Source organism: Chaetura pelagica, unplaced genomic scaffold (assembly GCF_000747805.2).
Source record: "Chaetura pelagica isolate M959 unplaced genomic scaffold, ChaPel_1.0 scaffold121, whole genome shotgun sequence".
Lineage (NCBI taxonomy): Eukaryota > Metazoa > Chordata > Aves > Apodiformes > Apodidae > Chaetura > Chaetura pelagica.
This window is the reverse complement of record NW_009954546.1, coordinates 1,220,711-1,227,582: the sequence shown is the minus strand read 5'-3', so window position 1 is coordinate 1,227,582 and position 6,872 is coordinate 1,220,711. Positions and strand designations below refer to the sequence as shown.

At 36.7% G+C, this 6,872-nt stretch overlaps 1 protein-coding gene across 1 annotated transcript in view; it reads left to right on the top strand.

Annotated features, from left to right (window-relative positions):
- Positions 1-6,872, top strand: part of SETBP1 (SET binding protein 1) — a 271,244-nt gene that overhangs the window by 259,576 nt on the left and 4,796 nt on the right. The gene's annotated exons all lie outside the window — the stretch shown is intronic.

Sequence of the window (6,872 nt, the reverse complement as noted above, 5' to 3'; positions counted from 1 at the left end):
AAAAAAAAAAAAAAGGGAAAAAAAAAGAAACAAACAAACAAAAAGCAACAAAAAAAATAATGTAATTTTCTCAACTGTGATCTTGATTATAATCTGTCTGAATTTATTTTTTTTTTATTTTTTTTTCAATTTTATATACCTACCAGGCTTTGGGGCACCATAACCACAAATGCCTGCCTTCTGCTAGAACTATGTATTTCTTTCTCATTTACTTGCCTAGTTACAACTAGCTGCAATATAGGCAATAGAAAAGTAGAGCCTTACATGCGCACACACTCATTCCGAGTGCTATCCCAAGGAACAACGGAATATCACAGATTTAAAATAAGGTGTACATGGATATTCAGTTATGATAGCACATTTCTGTAAAGCAACTTGGCATTTTCAATGGCATGTGAAAAAGGGGTCATCCATCAACCAAGTTGTTTTTGATGCTCAGTACATAATGAGTAAAGAACAGCAAGACACTTCTGGGGAATAGAGTTATAGTAAACATGGACAAAATCGCCAAAAAGAAAAAAAAAGAAAAAGAAAAAAAAAAAAAAGGAATATTAAAAGATAAAAGAAAAAAAATAGGACAGAAAAATTGGAGTAAAAAGACAGGGCCCAAACCCACCAGTTCTTATCACCTGCAGTTCCCAGTGAAATTGATGGGAAACTGGGAAACCCAGGATGTGAATTATCTCTATTGGGTAGCAATGCCTTGGTATGTTCTTTTAAAGAAAATAGATAAAGTAGATTGTTTTTTTAAAAATAGAGAACAAAGCCCTATGGAAAATAGGTTATTTCTTGGCAATTATTTCTTACAAAAAAAAAGGAATAAGTGTTCTTATCTGAAAATAAAAATGTTCAAAGGGTATCACCACTGCAATTGTATTAATGCCACTTTGGACATGTTCTCCAAGTTGTGGTTGCCTTAATAAACTAAAACTTTTTTCTTTTTTTTTTTTTTTAATTTTTTTTTGTACATAATGTAATTATAAAGCTCTCAGTCTGCATGGATGCAAACCGTGTGTGACAAATTGTCTCTTTAAATGGTCAGTTCAAATTGTACATTTCTCATTCGAGTTGTACGTTAGCCATTGATTTAACTTGGGTAAAATGCCCAGTCTCCATTTCCACAGCCCAATTAAAAATCTTTAACTAAAACAAAGACTGAACATGAAGCTGTTACATTGCAGTACCATTTTTTAATTCTGGTTTGTTGGTTTTTTTTAAAGTCAGTTGTTGAAATCTGAAATAGATACTGTCAAATTTGTTTAATTTCTTTTTAAAGTCCTTCAGGACACTCAACACTTGGCATGGTGAGGTGGATATTAAATTGGGAGTGGGGAGGGAAAATTCCAGCAAGAGAGTGGAGATTGGAATTATTTAATGATTTACAAGTCAACTACTATTCCCTGTTTTGAGAAAATCTTTGAACTGGCTTAATGCCAAGGAATCTTCAAATAGCACGACATAGACACTAAAAAAAAACCCAAAACAAAGCAAAAACAACAAAAAAAAAATCAAAACAACACACTCAACAAAAAAGTCCCCACAAAAATATTTTGCTTCTATTCTGTTATTTATTTACAAAAATCATATCAAGACTATGGTGTTAAGGGACACTGTAAACATACAGCTCATTATTTTTAGAGACTGATTTTTCTTCTGTGATAGCACCTTAGCTTATTAAAACTGAATGCATTTGGGGTTTGGATTGGGGCTGGGGGGCTGGGAGAGGGGATTTTTTAAAATTTTTTTTTAAAGGCTGGAACAAATCTTGAGATCCTATCTCCTTAAAACTGATAAGATGGATCACAGAATTTTGTTTCATATTGTTTTGCATCATTCATCATACTCATTTGCGCTTTCTGTTTCCCAATTAATGCAGCTTAGAAATAAACTGGCTGATTGCATTCTGCTACAACCAATTTTGCTTTTCATTTCTCTTGAATTAGCAGTGTTATTGACTGAAATGGTAAGTCTGCAAAAAAAATAAAAATAAAAATAGGTAAGCCTCTTTGAGCTCCTCCCTTCTTCCTTAAAAAACATTGGTCTGAGGTTTAGTTGATTCAGAAATCTTTTTCTTTCTGTCTCTCCTTCCTCAAAGTATGTGACAATGTTGTTTGAAATGCAAGAAAAACTGTAAGTTTGTAATTCCAGGTAGCCTTATAAGCTGAAACTAAGCCAGATGATAACTTTACCTTAGTTTTATCTTCAATGATCTCTTTATTAGCATTGAAGGACATTTCAATGTGTAGTGAGTGGAGCAAAAGTCTGATAGGACCAGATTCTGTCACTGAACACCTGTTGTGGCATCAATACATGTCAGATCTTACAGAGTGCCAATAAGGGCTGGATTTGGGGTGGACCTTTCTGGATGTGCTGGGATGCAACCACTCACCAGGAGAGGATCACTTAATGGCTGCTGTTTCCCATGCTCCTGAGCTTTGGGGGAAAAAAAAAAACAAACAAAAAATGTTCTTATCCTTCTGAGAAGTACCATCCAAAGTGCTGCTAGAGACACCATGCTTACTGAGAGCATCCACTCTGATGTACAACCCAATATACACTTCACTGAGCCAAAAAATTAAGAGGTCCTTTTAGTCCTAAAGAAGCCAAGTATAGCATTCACAACTTGGTAGCTGCAAGCTGTCAGCATAAGATGGGCTGTATCCAGACTCCCAAGGTTTGTTTTTCACTGCAAGATGATGCTGGTAGGTCTCAGTGCTGCAGTACAGCCTGGTGCAGCCTGTCCTGGCTGGCAGGAAGATTAGCTTGTTAATTTGTATGAAAGTAGGCTGAAAATACTGTTAGATGGCACTCAGAATTTGTGTTCTGCATGTTGCATAGTCTATAAATATGATAAGCAAGTTGCTGACAGAATAATATTATAAGGCGATGTACTACATGCAGATCATAAAGGATTTAGTTTTAGGGCTTAAGGCTAAAATCCCACTCCTGCAGTTTATTACCCAACAATATTCCAGTAATGAGCTTTTTGATTTTTATTTTTTTCCCCCACCACTAGGAAGATTTACTGAGGAGCTCTTAAACTCTCTCCACACATTACTAAGAGCTGTATAAAACTGGGTTGAAAGCCCTTTTGCTTATTAAGACCAAAAAGACCTTTCAAACACCTCTGCTGTGTCACAGATTAACACACGTTAGCATGCTTCAATAAAAAAAGTAAAACAAAATCATATGGCTGTGAGCCATATGAAATAAGGCCATGGGTTTGCATCCTCTCCCTGGGTCTTGTATTCTTCAACCCAGCATAAAACCAGAAACAAGGACAAGCATGTGGGGAGAGAGTTAAAAACAAAATAAAACAAAAAAACAACACAAAAACAATCACTTGTGTCTCTGAGAGCTTCATACTGCCAGTTTCTTGAGCCCTTCAATATTAAATTTTCTGTGAAGCACCTTGCATGTTTTTCAGTAACTCAAAAAAAAAAACACAAAAAACCACAAAAAACAAAATAAACAAAAAAAAAGAGGAAAAAAAAAAAAGAAAAAAAAGAAAAAAAATAAGTTATAATAGTCATCGGTTACTGGGTATCCTACAGCGTGGCCCATGACTGTCCATTTGACAGGAATGCTTTGGACCATTCGTGTAGAATATTCTGTTTGTGTTGTTACATTTTTTGCGTAGCGTCTGTTACAATAAGGTGCTGGTTCATCATGGGGATTCTGAGCGCTACAGCAATATGACAAATAAACAGGAATCGCTGCTCCACATACCCAAGGATTTCCCCAACTCTTATTTTCACAGGCCCTGATTCAGGACTGCACTTAAGCACATTTAAGTAGTATCCTGAAGAGTAAAAAGAACAACAACTAAAAAAAAAATAAATTTAAAAAAAAAGACAGGAAAAAGAAAAAAAAACAAAGCAAGATGGTTTTTGAATTGAGAACACAAACATCATGCCCTTACAATGCCTCTTCGTTCCATATCATCCAAAAACTGGGGCGTAGCAGTTCTGAGATAATTAGAAGCACATCTCAACAAAGGACACATATTTGACATCTCCTTAAGATGCTTGCCTAGGTTGTTTAAAACACTAAAAAGAAAAAAAATATTAAAACATTGAAAGAGCTGCCAATTGGACAACATGGGGGATCAGTTCAATCCCATGTTGGTTTGTTTTTATTTTCTTTTTCTTTATTTTTTTAAGCTATTTCTTAAATAATAAATGCACATGAAGTGTTAAATATGTATATACTGTATTTCAAAAAAAAATTAAAAAAATCAAACGAATGGGGCACAAGATTGTTCTATAAGTCGTGCTGGCTAATTTTTAGTTTGTATTCATAAGTGGTTTTTAAAAGCCTTTTTTAAAGTGTAATTTGCATGTTCTACTTTGATTGTATGTAAAAATATTTTAGAGCAAAAAATGTATTTGTATTTTATTGAATATAGAGCAAGAAAAAAAACTTGTACATTGTTTGAAATGTTCTTTTTGTAACAGTTTTTATTCATGAAGCATTTTTGTACATTTAAAAATGGATATGGACTTGATGTTCTTTGAGGCTTAGATACATCTGGCATGCTTTAATGTCATGCTCCTTCATGATCTTAGATGTTGGTTTTTAAACATTTTTTTCTAAAACAAAGCTCAGTCTTTTCGCTACCAAATCAGGTTAGCACAGTATAGAGCACTTAACTAAAAAAAAAAAAAAAAAAAAAAAAAAAAAAAAAAAAAAAAGGAAAAAAAAGTTAATCCTATTCATCTGTTATTCATTGTGTGAAATTAAAGGAATTCAATTCAGTCTAACATGAGTTGTGAATTCTTTTGTCTTATTTTCCATCTGTTTCCCATCACTAAGGAGTTTAATAGCTTTTGGGATACTAATACCATGCATTCACAAGCCCTCTTTATGGTAATGGAGAAAACCATGCCTTGGTTCTGTTCTTTTTTCTTTATTTTTTTTTTCGTTTTCCCAGAATATCCTTAAAAGTTAAAAATGGACCATGCCATGGGCCCCACAGACAAAAGGGGGGATTCACACTTTCAGGCTGTGTGTACCACCAAATGAACAGAAACATCTCTGGTCCAGATTGTGCCCCCAGGCACCACGGCATTAGTACTCGCCACCCAGGTGGGATTTCTACTCCTGAAGCAGATGGCGTCCTTCTCCTGATCCCTGTGAAGAAGGGAGTTCCAGGAGCTGGGTTATGGATGAGGGGATAATGGGAGCCAACCCTTTCCTCACTGAGCCTCAGGGATGTAGGGCTGTAGGCCAAGGGCTATTTTCCATTCTGTGAAATCTCATGCTGTGACCAAGGGTCCAGGAGTCAATTGTAGCATGGTTTTAAGCTTCTTTTCCCAGTTGCTTTTGAGTGTGGTCAGCTGCTATTACACAGTCAGCCTCAACATCTACAAGTTCCTCTGCAGCAACATCAGGTTTCTTCTTTTTAGTCCTCTCCAGAGTGGGTTCACCACTTTCCCCAGTATGTCTGCAGCTTGTGCTTGGAAAGTAAATCCTATTTCCTGGGAAAGGTGGCAGATCTCTGGCGGGATAGATAACTTAGCGACCCCTCATGTTCTTCCCTTCTGAAGGTTTGTAGGGTGGGTTGGTTTGGTGGGACCAACTCATCCAACCACACAGATGACCCCTATGACTTGTTGGGGTTTTTTTGCAGCTATTGCTTTATGTTACTGGAGTAGATCTCAAATGTAATGGTTATTTTTTTCTTGCTCCTCTTTCTCTCATTGACATATGCCTAACACCAGCTTCTGAAAACAGTTTGCAAAAGTGCTGACATTTTTGCTTACTGTTTTTATCATTATGTATAAGCCACTGGTCTCCAAGTCTAACTACGTTTTTTTAAAAGGCCTGTGGTGAGGCTCCCTTGGAAGCATCTGTGAACTGTCAAGCTTCATGCTCGCTGCTGTAGTGTCTCAGGACTGATCACCCCTCCTACCAGCTCTTTTCTGAGATTAACCTCCCTCTGCTGCTGAGCTCTGCTGTATTTTCTTGGTGTCACCTTGCAGTATGGTGGGATCAAGGCTGGGAGTGCAGTCATTGGCAGAGTGAGAGTTTGGGATGTTTGGTTTCTGTCATTTGGGGGCTGGGTGGGTGAGGGACTCCATCTGTGAGTACTTCATGCTTTTTAGTTTCTGAACTCTTTTTCAGCAGATCATTGACACCGTGTGTAGTATCAGAGCACCATACTCCTCACCAGTCTCCTGGGCAGGGAGATGTTTTTGATGAGCATCCCCATCTGCTTTCTCAGGGTAGAGTCAAGCTCTTTCTAGGACTTGGTTGCGACAGTTTCAACCCTGGTAACTACTCCAGCACTGTCAGCTCTATTAATTAAGCCACCTCTGAAGAAAATCTTTGAAAGTTTTAAAAACAAAGTTTAGAAAGCACACAAGCTCTGGTATTTGTTTTAGGTACTCTTTGTCTTAACGAGATACTGTTCTCTTGTCATCTTTTTCATGAGTTCAGTGTTTTCCTTATTTATTTAAAATACATTCATTATTCATCTCTGCCCTGAAATAACTGAAAATAATGAAAATGCCAAGTTAGTCAGAAAAAACCCTCACTGGAAATGTTATTTTCTGATTATCCTCTTTTTTTTTGCAGAGTGTCCTTTGCTCATGGAAGGAGTAGAGCTCTGTGCAAACTTTCTTTTGCTATTTGCCATAAAATTAGAGTTTGTACTTAAGAAGGAATTTCCCACTCAATAATCAAGGTATGAATAAAGAGATGAGTACTGTCCCTTGGGTCAAAGTATGGTCTTAATTCAGTTTTGATAATGGAAATTGTTCATGTCCTCTAGGTTAAGGAGGCTTACCACCTTAACTCATCCTCAACTTGCTCTGCCTCACAGTATCGTCTCCCACCAGACTCCTCAGCTAACTCATATGTTGAATTTA